Source organism: Mytilus californianus, unplaced genomic scaffold (assembly GCF_021869535.1).
Source record: "Mytilus californianus isolate M0D057914Y unplaced genomic scaffold, xbMytCali1.0.p SCAF_6, whole genome shotgun sequence".
In the NCBI taxonomy this organism is placed as follows: domain Eukaryota; kingdom Metazoa; phylum Mollusca; class Bivalvia; order Mytilida; family Mytilidae; genus Mytilus; species Mytilus californianus.
In genome coordinates this window covers 28338414-28358632 of record NW_026262712.1, presented here as the reverse complement: position 1 = coordinate 28358632, position 20219 = coordinate 28338414, and positions in this window count along the sequence as shown.

Genomic DNA, 20219 nt, shown 5'->3' with positions numbered 1-20219 from the left:
ATCGTCACCGTACAGCGAACCAATGAACTATATAATGAACATTGTTTGGGAACACATTGACATTACACTGGAACATTTAAAAGTTTTAAAACCGTCAATGATCATTGATTGTGCTTCAAACTTTCTTATCTACATAGTTATGAGTGAAAAACAAAGAGAGGCTTTGAAAAAGACTTTCAAATGCAGAGATCATCAGGAAGATCGAGTAGATGTAATTTAAATGCAAGCAAGATGATAAATATTTTGGAACCCAGTTGTTGTAGAAGAACTTTGTTTAAAACGGGAAAAAACATATTCACAGATTGATTAAAAAAGTGCATAGCTTGATTAAAAAATAAACACACAATGTTGTTCAAAAATACGCAGTTCAGTTTGAAATTGTCTAAATAGAAAACACTTATAGATTTAACAAAGGTAAATAAATTAAAAACAAAAATGAGATGAACGATTGGCGTTAACTTAACTCAACTTTTTGCGCGACAATTTTGTGTTTCCTCATGAATGGTAATACGTAACAAAAAAATATGTGTTCAAATGAAGCGTTCATTTTATTAATAAACTTTAAGAAAACCAAACGTGGTTACTGTTCCTTCACTGAACCTTAACTGGGATAAATTGATCGCCATCAGTACAAACATTACTTGCCAATACATTATTTTGAATAATGATAAGGTTTAAGAATTAATCACATTTTTGAGCAGGTTCGTGGTTATTTCTGAAAAGTACTCTCCTTTGCGGTTGGTAGTACATGTAGTCAAAATTCCATATTTTTTTATCCATTTAATTAAAAAAAAAGTTTTTATATTTTGATCCTGTGTTACATGTATGTCTTTCAAGCGAATTGACTGTTAGTAAGTAATTTGTACACCTTTCTCTCATTTTTGCGTTTTAGACCGCCCTGGACTTTTCATCTAGAAAGTCTCATTGGTCGTAAATGCCAGACAAAATACGGGGGTAAGAAGGGGTCTTCATAAGAGGCCCACTAGGCAAGACATGAATATTCAAGAAATGCTAAAAGTTAAATTAATCTGTTTATTTTTTTTATCAAATCAAATTGTGTTGTACATAAATTGTATCTAGTTGTGTATTTTTGAACTATCACTTAATCTTTTCATATATAGGTTTGAATTTTGAACTCAACTACATCCTTTAACATCTATGCGTTGATTTTTGTTCAATGCTTTAAGCATGCTTTTGACGCTTAGTGAGCCAAAGATAACAACCAATGAAAAATGTGAAAAAGATCCGAAAAAGCACATTTTAGACATCAAATCAAAATAAAATTATTTGCATATGTCAGTGAAATGCTGAACAATGTGCTTGCCTTAAGATACAGACAGAATTCCAAAATGTTTTCAGGAGTGAGTGGAGTTCAAGGGGTCATGGTTGTAAAAGAGAGAACCAAGCTTTAATTTTGAAGATATATTATCCAACATTTGTTAATATGTTATAGCATTTCATTTACCAAGTCTTTAGCTAATTGTTTTGTCTTTTCATTAAACAAAATTTTGAATTATTCAATATGTCACCTTTTTTTCACTTCTGCGAATACAGCTTATCATCAAATCTCGCCAGATTTCGCCTCCCTACGTCAAAATATGATGGGATACGTTATCAGGACGAGTACAGATCGATAGATCTGCCGATGTTTGCCGAATGCGAATAGAGTGTTTGCTGAAAAGTAACCACAGAGTCAATTCCGGTTTTTACTAATCCCTTGGCATAAACCTAAATACAGTTTGGGTAACGTAACGAAAAATCATAATTTACACATAAGCATGTTTAAGAACTGCAATGATTTTAAAAACAATATTTAAATTGGGCATTCACGTGTAACAAACTTACAATACAATTCAAAACTTTGCTCTGCATTGAGGCATAACAATTTAGTCTCTTTACGAAATAGTAGAAAATCCGGAAATTGTTATTGCCGAATTCAAACTCGGTTACAGTATACCTCTCTATAGTCGCACTGACTTCATTCCACATCTTTTCTTTTGTTCTTTTTATATCAGACATTAAAGTACAATTGAAAGTTTTAAGTAAAGTAGAAAAATGTAGATGAAACTATCTAAAGAGGAAAACCATAGGGCAGTACGTGACTAGTTTAACCAGTTTACTATTAATCACAAAAAAACATGTTTGCACTGGTGAAAAAGACAGAGAAAACTTTGGAAATAATTAAATTAAATATTAGTATCAGGTGTTTCGGAATAATAGCATAGGGCATTGATCAAATAAATGACAGATTCAGTGATGAACAAAAGAGATCTTAGTTATAAAAAAATCTAACATCACTATAGATAGATAATATTAAGAACTGGAGTGATACACTATCAAACTTTTGGTGTCGACCACATGAGACAGAATGTATTAAAAAAACACGTGTCATGTGCACCTAAATTGACATCATGCATTTTGATAACTAGCATAATGAAGGAGTCGTGGCTGGTGGACTTCATGGGCCAAAGAGTTCAGAGGTCAGTGCTTTCATTCATTTATGGAGTTTGACCTAACATTTAACTAGGTTTGAAAAATTTCAAAACAAATATGACCTTAGACAATTTCAAATATGCTGTTTAATCTAATTTTGTTTTTGTAAAATGATTTATGCAACTGGCACTGCAGCATCTGGATATCTAAATTTTGACCTTGAGCGTTTCAGTATTGCTTAAGAATCACGTGACGTGCACAATGAAGATGGTATATATGTAATGAATGTATCTACTAGTGTCATTCTTAATCATGCATAATGAGATTTTAAAAGAATAGATAAATGAAAAATAAAACTTCATATTTTTCGCGTCCGAAGCACTTTTATGGATTTACATCAGACACGCAATCGTTTGAAAGCCAGGGGTGAAAAAATACGTAGAAACATAAGAAGCTCTATTACGAAAAATGGCCCCCTTACAGAACTGAAATGTTTTCTTCAGATCTTTGCAAAGTTTGCATGAAACCTGAAAATAATGTTTGCAGATGTTTGCAGCTTGCGGTAAGTTGGCAGAACCAACTATGTTTGCAGTAAGATTGCAGGAAAATGAAGAATATATATAATGTTCGCACCTGGATTGCAGAAATCTTTGACCATATTAAATGTTTGCAAGAACAATGCAAGAATTTCATAAAATAACTGAGCATGCCTACAGGTAACTTCTTTGAAGTTACAATTTGAATTTTGGTGCTTGATCATGCTAATTGTGTTTGATTATTTTATATATGAGTTTTCAAGGAGGCATTGTCGGTTCCGAAAGTTATTGGATATATAATGTGTAGTTTTATTATTTGTAAATACAAATTATTCATAGAACAGTAAACTTATGAAAGTGTCCATTCATGATTGACCTTAACATACACCTTAAGGTTTAAAAAACAGTTAAAATATGTTTGATGCACAGTGCGTACTCACTAATCTGTTTGGATTTGTTAACTTATGTATAATGTTCCAATAAGTCAATTTTGCAATTAAACTAAGCTAGCTGTATGCTTAAAATGCAATTTAAAAGATTACTTCATTTTTGTTCTTAAATATCACCAATAACATTTGAGCACTTCAATAAATAAAACTACATTATTTCTTAAAAGGTATTTACTAATACTAAGATAATTTTGCTAACGATGATTAAAAGTATTTGAATTGTTGTATGATGTATGTAACCTAACTTGTTTTAAGAATTTGTTGTGTAATTTGAATTATGTGATGTGTATACAACAGGACATTGGTAAATTGTAATTTGTGTGGTTCCTTACAGTTTGCGGCAAAAACGCAGGAGAAAGATTAACTTGTATATAAATGTTGCCGCATGTCTGAGCAAACACTCATTTGCATATAAACGTTTGCTGCAGGTCTGACTTGCCACACATATGCAACAAGCTTGCTGCAAATCACTATAAAATGTTTGCTGAAAGTCTGCAGCTAGTTTGCAGCAGACTTGCATCAAATATTTGCAGAAGGCTGATTTTTTCAGTAAGAGGGGACTATAAAAATGGCATAAAAACTTTATCTGAAGGAGCTGCAACCTATGTTTCTAGTAATTTTGCATATTAATCAACGAAGAATTTTAGGAAAATATCTTACAAATCATGTCACTACCTTAAATGACTAGGATTGCCAGTTTACCCGCAGAAGGTCGGTGGTCCTCTCTGGACACTTTGGCTTTCTTAAACAATTAAAACTAGCCGCCACGTTATAACCAAGGTTGACGAAAGTGGCTTAAAACACAAATCATCATGCAATTATGTCTGTACCGAAGCATTGTTATCTCAGCTAATAGCTTTTAAATCAATAATCATTTTAATCCTGCTTGTGCTTGCAAATAAGCCATGTAAATTGTATTTCTCATGGTGTCTTTCTAAGCAATCACATCTATATGCTTTATGCAATATTCATCAATACCAGAAGGAAACTGACAGAATTAACGATCGATATTTTCTGTTTCTTTTCGAACGCAGATGCTCATCGGAAGTTGACATCCTTTATTTAATGAACTCAGGTCAGCAGTACTATATTATTTTCTTTTCTTTTATTGACAATACATTTATTTGTATAATCAACTACACATTCTGAACAAAAAGGAAATGGAGGCAGATTTAATAAATTCATTACTTTCAATTTGTATATTACTAGTATTTCTATTTAAATTAAATTTTGTGCAATTCTTATTGCAAATGGATGTGTTATAATATTTTGATCTGTGATAAAAATCAGGGTGATGCGATACTTTTTTTCTAGGAGATTTCGGAAGGGGTTACTGATTTTCAGCAAAATATATACATGTTCTATATTAATTATCGATCGTAATTACACACCGACGATAACAATTTAAATGCACACTCTGCAAAAAAAGAAATGCATAATGTTTTTTTTCAAAACTCGTTCTTTGTACTAGAAATCGACTTTTTACAGCATTGCTTTTGTATATTGAGCTAAACATTTACACAAGAACGTCAAACAAAATATTTAGCGAAATTTGAAATAACTAGTCGCATACGATAAATTGGGTCAATTTTCGTTGACATTAAAGTCAATATCTATTGTGACCACCATGTGTGGCTAACAACACATTTCTGCATAATTTGCCATGGATCGAATCAAATTTTGTATTCGTACATTTAGTTGAACGCTTGATCTAGTTGGTTCAATGATATGTGTGGGATTAGTGTTAGCGGACATCTGTCTATCAAAGTTCGTCCACAGGATTTTATATGGGTTCAAATCCGGCGACTTGAAGGTCATAACAATCAAACAATGTTCATCTAAGTTATGAAATCCATTGTTACTCCTGGTGAAACATCTCCCTCTATCGGTAAAAAAATAGTGCAAATGTGGCTGCCAAAAATCGTCTTCATAACCCTGAGACGTTAAATTTTCCAGGTCATGCACATGGTTTATTATTATTATATAATCTTTCAATCAGTTTAATTGATATCTGGAGCTGGCATATCAGTAACTGCTTGTAGCCCTTTGTTAATTTATGTACCATTGTCATTTTGCTTAGTTTCTTCAGTAACATATTCTAACATCGGACTCGGACTTCTTCTAAACTGAGTTTTACTGTGCGTATTGCTGTGTGTTTGTTTATTCCACACTTGCTAGAGGTATAGGGGAGGGTTATGATCTCACAAAACATGTTTAACCCCGCCGCATTTTTGCGCCTGTCCATAGTCAGGAGCCTCTGGCTTTATTAGTCTTGTATGTTTTTTGGTTCATTTACTTTTTAGTATATGTTTTCGATTCTAGTGTGAAGACCATTTTCGCTGAACTAGTGCACATTTTTGTTTAGGGGCCAGCTGAAGTCCACCTCCGGGTGTGGGATTTTCTCGTTGTGTTGAGGACCCATTGGTGGTCTTCAGCTGTTTGCTGATCTTTGGTCGGGTTGGTTGTTGTCTCTTTGACACAGTTTCATCTCTCAATTTTATTATTCTAGGGTTGTAGAATATTGTTGTTCACAGCATTAAGCCAAATATCTAAACTTCATGAAATAAAGCAGGTTCTAAATGCTCATATACGCCTGTCTACGCGGTTTCATCAATCACTTCTTTTGAATAGAAAAATAGTTCATCACATAAGCAAAGCCTGTTATGATATATCTGGGCAAGAAGTTCTCCGTAAATCTGTGATATCAGCAGTAGTTTTTGTAGCATTGACTGTTCAATTACGAAGATTGATCATTCGTATATACCAAACTTGGTATAGAGTATTGATGTGTTGCCTTCCACTTCTAGGACTATTTCGAGCTGATGTAATCTCCGTCGTTGATTTGTCGGTTGACTTCAGTTTGAGATTATCAAGCCGAAAAACAGACAACGACTTTGTTACGTGTAGCAGGGTCCAATCTTAGCATAGCGGCATTTTACATTAACAATGACGATTGCCTGTGTAAAATATGGAATCATTGTAGGGCGATATAAATTCTCAGCAGCAAGTTTAGTACTTTGAGCCTACTGCCATTAACTAAAAGCATTCAGCATAATTAGATAATTATTTTGATTTTTGTTTTGATTTGGTTCTTGTTTTGGAGATAATAATTTCTCCTGCACTTATTGTTTTACAAATAGTGTTCTTCTTTTTACGTTTTGTTAATTTGATGATCGAGACACCAATAGGCATGATAGGGGATGGTTGAGATAAACAAACATTAAAACCCGCCAAAGCTTCATCTGCCTGTCCAAGTTGTAAGTAATTGTCGTATGTAATATATTTTTGGTTTTGATACACGGCAATTTAATGTGTAATTTAACCACCAGTTTCCAGTGGAATACCTGAACAGTATTTTTACCTGCACGGTAGCTGCAACCTTCATTTTCAGGTCTCAAACAATACTCCTGAACAGTTTCCAAGTTCTCTATACTAACAGTTTGTATTTCAAATTACTGTAGATTCATTTATTTTCGTGGGTATCAATTTTCGTGGTTTGAGGAAAACTTACATATTCGTGGATATTTGATTTCGTGGTTTTGGCAAAGTCTGCACTCATTTCTATAGAAAATTCGTAATTCGTTGAACATTTAAATTCGTGGTTCTCCGGTACCCACGAAATCCACGAAAATTGGTATCCAACGAATATTAATGAATCCACAGTATGCTCATTTATTAATTGTCATCGTTATTTAAAAATGAATTGGATCTATGTTTTCTTTTAGTTTTGCTTTTTATCATGTTTAATATCTATTTTTTTCCTAGAAATGTGTTTGTTTTTCTCAGTATAATTTGTCTAATGTGTTCAAGTATATTGATTTCAGCATAATAACTATTAAAACTAATGATATAATCTTCAACTGAAACTCGATATCGTGACAAAAGTTTTAAAAAATCACCTAAAAATTGGTATATTGAACACAAATATTAGTATACAGCCCATGGATGGTGTAAACTTCCCCCAAAACGTGTATTGTGTAATGGTGTATGGCATATGGTGCAATGGTAGAAGGTGAATGGTGCTATGGTGTATGGTGTAAGGGGAATGGTGTAATGGTGTAACGTGCGATCGGAAATGGTATGAAAGAATGGTGTACGACATTTAAAATCATGCAAAATATTGATAAGAACTGATTTTTAATTTTATATATTGTAATCAAAATTCGTTTTTTAAAATAAATAAAAAAAATTGTAGTCGCACGCTTTCTTTGAAATTAAATTGCATTATGGTGTAATGTGTAAGGTGTATGGTGCAAAGGTGTAACGTGTATGGTGTAATGGCACAGGGTGTATGGTGTGATGGTGTATGGTGAATGGTGTAATGGTGTATGATGTTAGTGGGAAGTTTACACCATTCAAGGACTGTAGTATGTTAAACATCGACCAGACAATCTTTGAACTTTGAATTCATTGTTAGAAGCTGCAGTGTTTAGTCAATAGCACAGCAACTGAACAACAAACAATAACATACGCCGTCCCAAATTCGTTAAGAAAAGACAAGTTGATCTTGCAAGTACTCTTAGTCATCCCAAGTATGCGCAAAATATGAACAAATTAAAAAAAAAAGTCTTGGTTTTTGTGTTTAACAGTAGATATGCATGATATGTGAACAACAACGCCATTAAAATAACTATTCATAATGTGGCAAATGAATACAAACGTTCAATAATAAACTTCTTCAAAAAGCTTGCCGGACACCATCAAAGTTTATATACCTATATGGAGTTATGTTCTTTCAGAACGATAGGTCATTCTTTTGAAGAATCAACCCGGACGATATCAAGTTTCAATGAAAAGTGCGCCAAGGCATAAAATAATGACCTGTGTCAGGTCATTATTTACCCCGATTAAAATGCAAACAACAGTTTTTTTTAAACATAATTTGATAGTAACCATGTGTTGTTGTGAATCGTGAGTTTTCTATACATTTTTCTATCTTAGATATTCTTTTAAAATTTTATACAGAAACAATCATTTACTCCATTCATTAGATTGAAATACTAAAACAACGGAACACGGATTTTAAGCACAATTATGCGACATAAAATTATATAATACTCTTTCCTGATTGTAATATTTTAAGAAAAAAAAATAAGTTAATTTAAAATTTTTGAAAAAAAATTTGTTTTTCGCGGACAAAATGTCAAAAACCATAGAATTAAAAACATAACACCTATTCTAAAGTCGATATAATAAATTATTGACGAAATGCATGACTTTACAATTGATTTTATTTCTTGCTTAATGCAATTACAATACAATTGTTATTTAACTGGACAGTGATAACTAACGTTTATAGCTAGTTAAGTGAGTTTTAGTTCACCTTATAATTAAGCCGTGGGGCGTGGTCATACATAATCGCACGAGAAGAGAATATCCTACTTTAATCTGATCAGTAAAATGGGATACAATTTCTCGCAAATCTATCCAGAAAATAATGACTGTTGACGGTATATAAGTCAGATACTGCATATGTTAAGGTCTTTCTTGTCGTATGACACACCTTCGGGTGTCAGGATTGCCCTACGGTCGGTCTTTCATTTGGATTCTGACACCTCTCGGTGTGTTATACAAGAAAGACCTTAAAATATGCATTATCTATAACTTTATTAAAGAAAAAAAAAATTTATCCGTTATATAGAAAGCATGAACTAATGTTTGTTTATGATTATTTTATCTTGAATCTTTACCATATATAAAAAAGGAGTATTTCGTATCCAGCTTTTAAGGTTCTGTTGTTAATAAAACTTATAAATGTAGTAATCGTCCTTCATATCATTCCAATTGGTTTTATGGACTTTTTGATAAAGGTTGTTATATCTCGTTGTTGAAGATATAACAGTTTTCTGTTGTACTGAATTGTTTTGTACATGTTGTATATTGTATGTTTTTCTTTTTTTTTTAATCTGCCGATACAGATTTGAATATTGGAGGATTAAGATAACGCAATGGCCGTGATAGGACTGGGGACTGGATGGTTCAAGAGAGAAACCGGCGTCGCAAAGGATTGAAACAAATTGTCAACTGTATACAGGTTACAATGATCGATTATTTGTTGCTTAATGCTCAGTAATACATATTTTATACACATTTAAGATGGGAACAAGACAACAATAATCCAACATATTGATTGTTGCATTTTGGGTAAAACGGGAATTTCGACAGCAACTGAAAGAAGAAGGAATGAAAGATAGGTTTGATCAGGAACTTTGCCTTGCAGCAGGCCACCTTATGTCCCCGGAAATAGATGTCGCAAGCCAGGGTTCGTTGACGTTGTAGTAAGGCTTCAGATCGAACATCTTGCATCCTTGTGTGCGGTCTTGTAAGTGCTCTTACGTGTTTTATTCGTGCTTGAATTTTATGAAACACTTATCAATCAGAATATAATTCAGTTTCCCTCAGTAACTAGAGGCTTTGTCATTGTTTTATGTAGGGTTTTAGATTTTTTACCCTCCCTCCAACCATAATCACTACCCACACGAAAGATAGATGGTCGGTGCCTAAATACCATGTTATTACATTTAGTTATAACATTATTGATATAATATCTACAAAAGTATTGAAAACTGACAATTTTCTGACAATAATGTTTTTCTCTTAACATCACTCAAATTTTATTATTAATTATTCCCAGATGAATGCTTAAAAATATACGCATGTCAAAAACATTCAAAATATCAAAGATAAACTTCCAATACCATTATCAATAGCATTTATAGATGTATTATATAAGTCAGTAAAAATTCCTTTGTTACATAGCATTTGGAAACATGTTGTTCATACTGTACGCACGGGCTCCATTTTTGGTGAATATTGTGGCAGGGCCAACCATATCATACATTTCCATTTTGATGAACATTATTATCTTTGTGGCTTTATTTCATAGAAAGATACGGACACCTACAACTGTACTAATGCAAGGGTTGGCCCTTGCTGATGGACTCACTGCGTTGAGTACTTATGGATTTGAACCTTTTTTTAGCCTGCATTATGACAAGATTGGGATTGATAATGTAACCTCTGGTTTCCATCAAAGAGAAGAAATGAAAAGGCTGGTTACACTAAAATTTCCATACTGCTTAATGCATTTTTGTCTGACAAACCTAGGAGACACATTCCACCTTGTTTCCATACTGATTACAGCGTTCCTTGGATTACAGAAACTCCTGGCAGTGGCATGTCCAATATGGAGCAAAATTAAGATGAATGAAAGAAAATCGTTTATGGTTTGTGGTACGTGTTTTTTTATCTCTCTTGTCGTAAATTTACCCAGATTATTTGTTATAAGTTTCAGCAGTGTGAAGAAAGGAGATACTTGTTTAGTCACCGAACCACACAAGACAATTCAAAAGTATATTCTAGCATACTACCCAATCTTTTACGCCATTATTTTAATTGGTGCAGTAGTAACAATGCTGATATCAACATGTTATATCATAGTTACACTTTGCCGACGGAAACGTGTTCGCGGACATGCCATGGTATCAAGAGCTGAGAAGAAATCTTGCATATTGATTGTATGCGTGATGATAGTATTTCTTCTAGCAGAACTCCCAAGAATTTATGTCAGCTCAACTTTATTCAGCACTTTTAGATCCAATCTGGACATGGAGAATGCCGCCTTACATAAGACAAAGACAGAGCTCTCCCAACGATTTGCAGTATGTTTGCATGATATTCAGAACCTTGATATCGCATACGAGTCCTGTATTTCTGACTTTGATGAACTACCATCCCATCATAAGGAGGTTTTGACAAATGAATTTGAAGAATTTCATCAAATGCTTGAATATACTATGCTGTATATTATAGATTTGGATTATAAACAACTATTGAAACAACACTATTTTGAATATCTAGTTGACGTTTTTGTTGATAAAAACTATCTGTATGCAAGGGAAATTAAAAAACACGCAAAACAAACATATTTTGATATCGCAGTTAAATCATATTGCAATGGAACAAGAAAAAACATAAGAGAAACGAAGTTTGTGTTAGGAAAGATTCACAATTGTACCCTTGCCATTGATGACATAAACATATCTTTTGTTATACTTGGATCGTCTCCGTACAGCGAACCAATGAACTATATAATGAACATTATCTGGGGACATATTGACATAACATTGGAACATTTAAAACTTTTAACTGAAGTTTTAAAACTTTTAATGATCATTGGCTGTGCTTCAAACTTTCTTATATATATAGTCATGAGTGAAAAACTAAGAGAGGCTTTGAAAAAGACTTTCAAATGAAAAGACAACAGGAAGATCGCGTAAATGCAATACAGATGCTAACAAGAGGATAAACATTTTGGAACCCTGTTGTTGTTATTGTTGTAGAAAAAGAAACTATGTTTAAGGGAAAAAAACATATTCACAGATTGAGTTAAAAATTACGTAACTTGATAAAAAAAGACACAATGTTTTTTTTTCAAAATTACGCAGTTCAATTTTTAATTGTCCAAATAATAAACACTCCTAAATTTAACAAATACAGATAAAGTAAAAACAATATGAGCCAAACTATGACGTTTACTTAACTCAAATTTCACGTGTCCTCGTGAATGGTCATTTGGAACAAAAACTATGTGTTGCAATGAAGCGTCCATTTTTATTTATACATTTTGGAAAAACCACAATTGCTCCCTGTTACTCCACTGAACCTTAACTCTGTTAAATTGATCGACATAAAGACAAAAACTACTTTCCTAAACATTATTTTCAATAATAAAAAGGTTTAAGAATTAATCACATTTTTTACCAGGTTCGTGGATTTTTTGATAACCTACTTTGTGGTTGGTAGTAGTTTGAGTTCTAAATTTGTTTTATCCAAATCAATAAAAAAAAAATATTTTTTGATTCTGCGTTTTTTGTAGGTCTTTCAAGCGATTTGACTGATAGTAAGTTATTTTTGCACCTTTTTCTCATTTTAACGTTTTTGACCACCCTGCACTTTTTCATCTAGAAAGTCCGATTAGTTTTAAATGCCAGAAGAAATGTAGGGGTACGACAGGGTTATCATTAGAGGCACACTAAGCAAGACAAGAATATTCAATAAATGCGCAAAGTTGAATCAATCTGTTCATTTTTTTATCATATCACATTGTGTTGTACATAAATTGTATCTAGTTGAACTCTCACTGTATCTTTTTTGATATGCACGTTTGAATTTTGAACCCAACTACATCCTTTAACATCTAGATGTATATATTTGTTCTATGCTTTAAGCATATTGTGTCATAGAAAACAACAAAAAGGAAAATCTGAAAAAAAAAAACTGAAAAAGCGATATGTAGACATCAAATCTTAATAACATCAATATACTCTGTCAGGGAAATGCCAAACAATGGGCTCACCTAAAGATACAAGCGGAGTTCCAAAATGTTTATAAGATTGAGTGTGGTTCGAGGGGTCCTAGTTGTAAAAAGGCATCCAATCCTTAGTTTGAAGATATATTAGACATCATTTTATAATTTGTTGTATTCGTTTTATTTACCAATTCCTTAGCCATGTTAGCTATGATTGTATTTTTTCTATATTAATTAAATTATAGTTTATTCAATATGTCATATTTTTGTCTTCTGCGAATACAGCCAATTAGCAAATCTCGCCAGATTCCGCTACCCTGTGCCAAACTGTCGTGGGATACGTCATCAAGCCGAGGTTCAATTGTTAGATAAATCTGCTGAGATGTGTTGAATGCGAGAACAGCGTTTGCTGAAAAATAATCATAGAGTAAATTCCGGTTTCTACTGGTACCTTGACATAACTTAAATACAGTTTGATAAAGGAAAAATGATAGGTAACATATTAGTTTATTTAAGAACTGCAATGCATTGATAAGCAGGTCTTTTTCAATATAATTCGTAGTTGCAATGTTAAAATAGGCATTCCCTTGGCATAAACTTACAACACACTATGAAAATTCAAAGTTTCCCTTTGCTCTACATTCAGTAATGTCAATGGAAATCCCTTTACGAAACAGTAGAAATTCCGAAAAATTGTAAAAGCCGGATTTAAACTCGGTATCTAGAAAACGCTTTGTACTCGGTCCGTGTATATTTGTGTCCATTCGTTTTTCGTTTTGAAATATCAAAAACAAAAAACGAAAAACGAAAGTGTTTTCATTTTTCGTTTTTGATTTCTCAAAAACCAAAATGAAAGTCAAAAGTGTTTTTGTTTTTCGTTTTTTATTTCACTAAACAAGAAAAACATCAACATTTGGATTCAATATCTGTATTTTGTTCTATCTAATTCTCGTTTTACGTTGTACAATGTTTTCCTTTCTTTTTACATAGTCATCGGAACCCCGGTGTATTATCTAATTAATGTAGACAGAATAGATCGCCTGATTTATAATTTGAACTAAGGTGATTAATGAATCAAAGACTTTCAAATTTTCTTGTTTTTATCTATAATAAAATATAAATATACTATATTTAAATATTAAATGAATTACAAATTAAAATAATACAATGAAATATTGTATAAAGTTGGAAAAAATAAAACGATTGATTACAACATCACATTAACAAGGGAGGTTACTACTTATCTGATAAGAAAACTAGCCCTGTCGTTAAATAGATATAGGAAGATGTGGTATGAGTGCCAATGAGACAACTCTCCATCCAAGTTACAATTTATAATAGTAAACCATTATAGGTCAAGGTACGGCCTTCAACAAGGAGCATTGGCTCACACCAAACAGCAAGCTATAAATGGTCCCAAAAAATTAGTATGCACAGCGGTTATCAGATCAATAGTATTTAAATCGGAGATAATGTCGACGAATGGAAAAGACTTGATCAATCTGAACAATAAGGATGCATGATCTTTACTTTTAAGATTATCAAAATTGCATGATGACCGAGGCCAATCAGCCAATATTAAACGAACATTCAAGCTCAGCATTCAAGACGGTAATATGTATACGCTATTTAGATCATTTTAAAAAAAAATCACACTCGAAGTCGAGGTTTAGGAGGCCATCTTAAGAGTCACCAGGAAGCAGTCAAAAAGAAGATGTCTATCACGATGCTCGGCACATTAATGTACTTCCCGCCTTACTTGATTTATATCAAAATATAAAATATGTGATAAAATTGCTACGACTTTTTTTATCAAGTCTCAAATCACAAAACATAAGGTTGTAAGAATAATTGAATTTGATCAGTTTCTTATTATTTTGCCTCAATAATTGGTGGTTCATTTTGTTCGTTTTGACTTTGCGTGATGGCAATAAAGATATTTTGATAATCATTCATAACCGTGATCTTGTTGGATTGATTGATTGATTGTTGGTTGCTTAACGTCCGGTGGCAAATATTTCATGCATATTTAGGACGAGAACAAATTAACAATAAATACAATAGGTAGGTTCTGTAATAGGGGCGTCCGGGATTAAGGTCGGAGAAATTTAGACTGCCACGGGAAATAAGGGTATATTGGGTATGGACAGAAATTTTGCCTTGCAGCAGGTCACCTACGGACCCCTCAAAGAGTTGTTGCAAGGGTTCTTGACGTACAAAGAGCGTGGCACTCTCTTTACATGAGGCATCGGATATAACGTCCCCATTCTGATCGGACGTGGCTGCAAATTGTCACATCCAGCACAGCCAAACGGACGCCCCACTTTAGCAAGGGTTTTACTGCCGGTCGGAGGAAGACCAATAGTCACCATACTTCTATTCCCCAGTCACCCTTGGGGATTGAACTTGTTGGACCATTTTTTTTCAAGCAGTAAAGCATCGAAACTTAATTGTTGGCAGCATGTTGGGTCAACCACAGACATAGCCAAAAGCACAGGCACTTGAGAAACATGTGGCATTCCTCCAATTTTTAGGAAAAAAAAGGGGGGGGGGGGGGGTCTTTGAAAGTAACGAGGCCAATTTTCCCTGGCCTTATTTCACTCATAGGGTCAAAATCTAAAATTGGTCTGCACATTGTAAATTGAAGATGACGTTATATATTGTAACACTGTTTTAAATATTCCCTTGAAATCAAAATACTATTCAATGCTATTTGTTTCTGTTGAAGGCATTGTAATACAAAATTGCAAAGGGTTAGAGCCTAATTGTCAATAACTTTTTTTTCACTCATAGGGTCCAAAATGTGTTTTTCATATCTTTATCATACTTAAAATGTAATATAAAAAAGTTTAAATTATATATTTAAAATATCTTTTTGTAATTTTAGTTCATTTATATGTTTAGGAGTTTAGTGTGACGTCCTTTTTCGCTGAACTAGTACACATTTTTGTTCATGTGCCAGCTGAATCCCGTCCGGGTGCGGGATTTTCTCGTTGTATTGGAAATTCATCGGTGGCCTTGGTCTTCTTTTTTGTTTTTGCTCTTTGGTCGGGTTGTTGTCTCTTTGACTATTCCCAATTTCAATTCTCAATTTTTTTTAACAATTTTACACATAAATTACCATAAACTCAAAATGTTATTTAGCGTTACATCTTGCATGCTGTTGAAGATACAAATTTGCTTTTACATGTTTTTGTCAAATTTGGCATCGAAGGCCGTCGATAGCCAAAATGAATTAGTGTCCGAAAGACAATTAATAACTTTACTTCTAACACAATTTTGGATTTGGTTAACGATGACCTTCTTATACGTTTTAGGAATAAATACTAAAAAGCAAAAATTTGTAAAAATCGAGATTTTGAGCTATCTTTAGGCGTTTTTAAGTTGATGATACGTTTAAAATTAAGCGATCATATTGTAAAACCCTTAGAGTGTACACTTTGGGATGTGGTACTATGAATTTAAGTAAACTTTAAGACTGAAAGACTTTTTGTAAATTGCCCTGGTTTGAAATAAATAAAGAGTTTTGGTTTGGTTAACTATTTTATTTTTGTTTATTCATTTTGACGATAACTACTTAAACGTTGCAAAAATCTTTTAAAAAATTTCCGGTTTAGACTTTTTGCAGACGGTTACAAGAGCGCAATTATTCGTAATGCATTTTCCATAGGGTACCAGTGGTGTCCCGTATTTTTTTTCTCGAAGACTACACAAACTAGGGAAAAACGGGTAGCAGTTCCTGTTACTAGAAATGCCAATGTTGCATTACAACCAAAAAAATATATATGGTCATGTGGCAAACATTGACTTAAAATGCAGTTGAAAAAGATCGTCTATTTTTTTCGCTTAATGAAAAAGGCATATTTTTAATGGCCCCGACGTGCAGAAATGGAAGATATTTTCTATACTTTGCAAAATGTGAATTTGATGTTCTGGATTTTTTAAACCTAATTGGATAAGCTTTCGATTAAAAGTAATTCCAATTCTGTATCATCCAATCAGAAGCCGTACAGGATTCTATTCTGAGTACCATCTTGCCGGCAAAATGTAAACAAATAATTGCGCTCTTGTAACCAGAAACTTTAGGCGTTTATAGTTTCGTAATCTGTTTAAGAATTACCATTATATTGTTAGAACCATAGAAAACATACATTGGGTTGCGATACGTGTACTAAGAATTTAGTTAAAGATTGATATACTTTTTAACTAGAAGCTCTAACGAGCCTGTGTCTTTCACCTAGGTTTATGTGCATATTCAACAAAGGACACTCTCCAACATAGAAGACGAAAATCTCTGTTTTGTTGGTCTTGTGTTGCTGATCATTTAGTCTGCTTAATTTCTCTCTATCTTCTCTAGTTTTTGCTCAAAACACAAAGAGAATATGAAAGTGACTTGTTAGTAGATCTTGCCTTGCTGATCATTTTTGTGATTTAAAGTGTCTATTTATCTATTATAATTTTTATCATGTAAAGCAAAACTCCCCAAAAATGATTAAAAATCGTCATTAAAGGGCAATGATTCCAAGGAAAAGTCGGACGATTTCCTCAATATTGTTTTAATTGTAGATATTGTCTTGCTGATAATTTTTGCTTATTAAAGTTTCTATTTATCTATTATAATTTTTAAGATATACATTTGGAAGGCTAAAACGCAAACAAGTGGTTAAAATCATCATCCAAGGGCAATAACTCTAATAAGGAGTCGGCTGACGATTTCGACAATTGAACTTATTTGTAAAACTTGTATTGCTGATCATTTTTGCATTTTAATGTTTCTCTGTATCTATTATAGTTTTCAAGATAATAGGCAAAAAAGAAAGAAATGGTAAAATTTGTCATTTAAGGGCAATAACTCCTAAAAGAAGTCGTCTGACAATTTTGACATGTATGGACAACAGAGCTCAACATTCTGAACATATTTGCTCATGTCAGATTTTCTCTATTCATAACGGTTTTCGAAATAATAGACAAAACTTGCATTTTTACCCTACGTTCTATTTTAGTCTTCGGACACTTTAATCAAACTAGATACCCCAAAGATGATTGTGGCCAAGTTAGTTTAAATTTGGCCAAGTAGTTTTAGAGGAGACGATTTTTGTAAAGGTTAACGGACAACGACGGACGACAGACGACGACGACGAAGACGGACGCCAAGTGATAAGAAAAGTTCACTTGGCCCATTGGGCTAGTTGAGCTAAAAATGGTCATGGTGTGAATAAAATACATGGAAAAATTGGCCATTAGTCTTCCTTTTGTAAAATTATTTACAATTATTTAGTGCGTTCTTTTTGTACAGTAGATACGTGTTAAGAACATAGCGACAGCAAATATATACGGAACCTAATACGGACCTCGTCTTAGCTATATACAAGCTCGGACAAGTTTAACAATCAGTGCAGATCAACTAAGATTGAGTTGATGAGAGTAAATGCGATTATATAAGTTAATTTAAAATGGAGGAAAAGAGTTTACGTGTGCTATTAGCATTACAGATGCAATATAGTTTAAATTCTTTTTATTTAACGTAAAATTATTCCTATTCAGCTACATGACAGTGGATATTCTGCACGTATTAGCTTTTTTAAAGCACTTTTTTCTTCAGTGTTCTTTTCACAAGTAAATTGTGCATGGCATGTTCCCTTGGTGCCGCCTGGAGTCAAACCACAATGTAGTGTAACTCCTCTTCATCAGATACGAGGTATTTTAATCAAATTATAAATACTAGTATGTATACAATGTGCGTCTAACTCCCACTTTGCCATGCACCACCATCCCTTGGAGGCTTTTGCAGTTAAATTACATATCCAATGAATTGAAAATATAAACAAAATGCTCAGCGGGGCGCAGAATGATACGACCGCAGATTTCGAACCATGAACAGTTGGGACAAGTATGGATACTCAATTTAAGCTTGATACAGCTCTGAATTTGAATTTTGATTAAATATTTGACACAGCATAGGTTTCTGACACAGAATAAAGGTGGTGTAAGAAAAATTTGAAATTGGACTTTTATAAAATAAGGAGATGAAGTATAATTGCCAATGAGACAACTACCCACCAAGGTTCAAATAAAGTTGATGTAAGCAATGAAAGGTAACCGTAAGGCCTTCAACAATGAGAAAAACACCATACCGTATAGTAGGCTACAAAAGGCCCCAACATGAAAAATATGAAACAATTCGGTTGAGAAAACTAACGGCCTAATTTTTAACAAAACAATTAACGAAAAACAAATATGACAGACAAGAACCAACGACAACCACTGTACTACAGGCTCCTGACTTGAGACAGGCACGTACAGAATGTGGTCCAATATCCAATATCCAATATCTAAATAAATTTGTATAAGGTTAGATTCAGTATCAAGTATTTAATCTACTAGTAGTTATCAATTGACAATTACAGCTAAGTTTGTCAAGGGGTTAGCTTCATAGAAAAAAATTATATACATGTATATATATATAGCATTATGAAAATTAATTTATATAGAATAAAAACAAACCTACCACCAAGTTCTTAAAAATATTTACAAATGAAATGAAAAAAAAAAAAAAAACCATTCACAAAATATCATTCATCATTAATACAATATCTTTAAACAAACCCATAAAACTTACCTTTAATTAAAAAGATCTATTATTGAATAGAAAATTTCAAACTATATTTATACATAACTTCTTCTATAAAATTAAAATTTAATGCGGTATCTATTTATAACTGTGAATCTACTTATACTTTCTATTAATTGTGCAATACAACTCTGAATTTTGATTGTGATTAAATAATTGACATATCATAGGTTTCTGACACAGAATGAATGTGGCATAAGAACTTAAATCAAAGTACTGAAGTACTGACATCGGATGACCGCAAGTTCTGGAGGATGGTCACAAGCGCTTGTCTCAGAAAAAAAATTACATCTCTATACATGAAAGTTAGATTAAGGTACATAGATATATTTTTTTCTGAGACAAGTTCGTGTGTGGATGATGAATAAATGACAGGCAATTCACCCTCACCGTAATAACTATTATATTGTAGTGATACAATCATTTGTTATCAGTATACTCTGGATTGGTGTTATATATTATATTAAAATTTGTATAACAGTTTTATATTATTTTCATCCATTTGTATGTCATTCTATTCTACTATTCTAATGATAGTGCAGTGCAAGTGCATGGTGGACACTCTTCTGTAATAATTTGTTTTTCTAATAGATTGGATTTGAGTAGGCATTCATATTTTCCCGCGTTTTTTGTTGCAAAACGTTCTTGAGATATTATTCCACATGCGTTAACACAAATTTTCGTTATTGAGATATATATTTCTCCCGACAAAACATTTTCATATCATTTATCTATGTTCTTAAAATTATTTTTATGAATATTTATTGATGAAATTAATATATAACAAGCGATAAGGAGTGTTATTTTGCACTCCATGATATCCGCGTAATTATACGAAATACGTTCGGTTATCAGTCAAA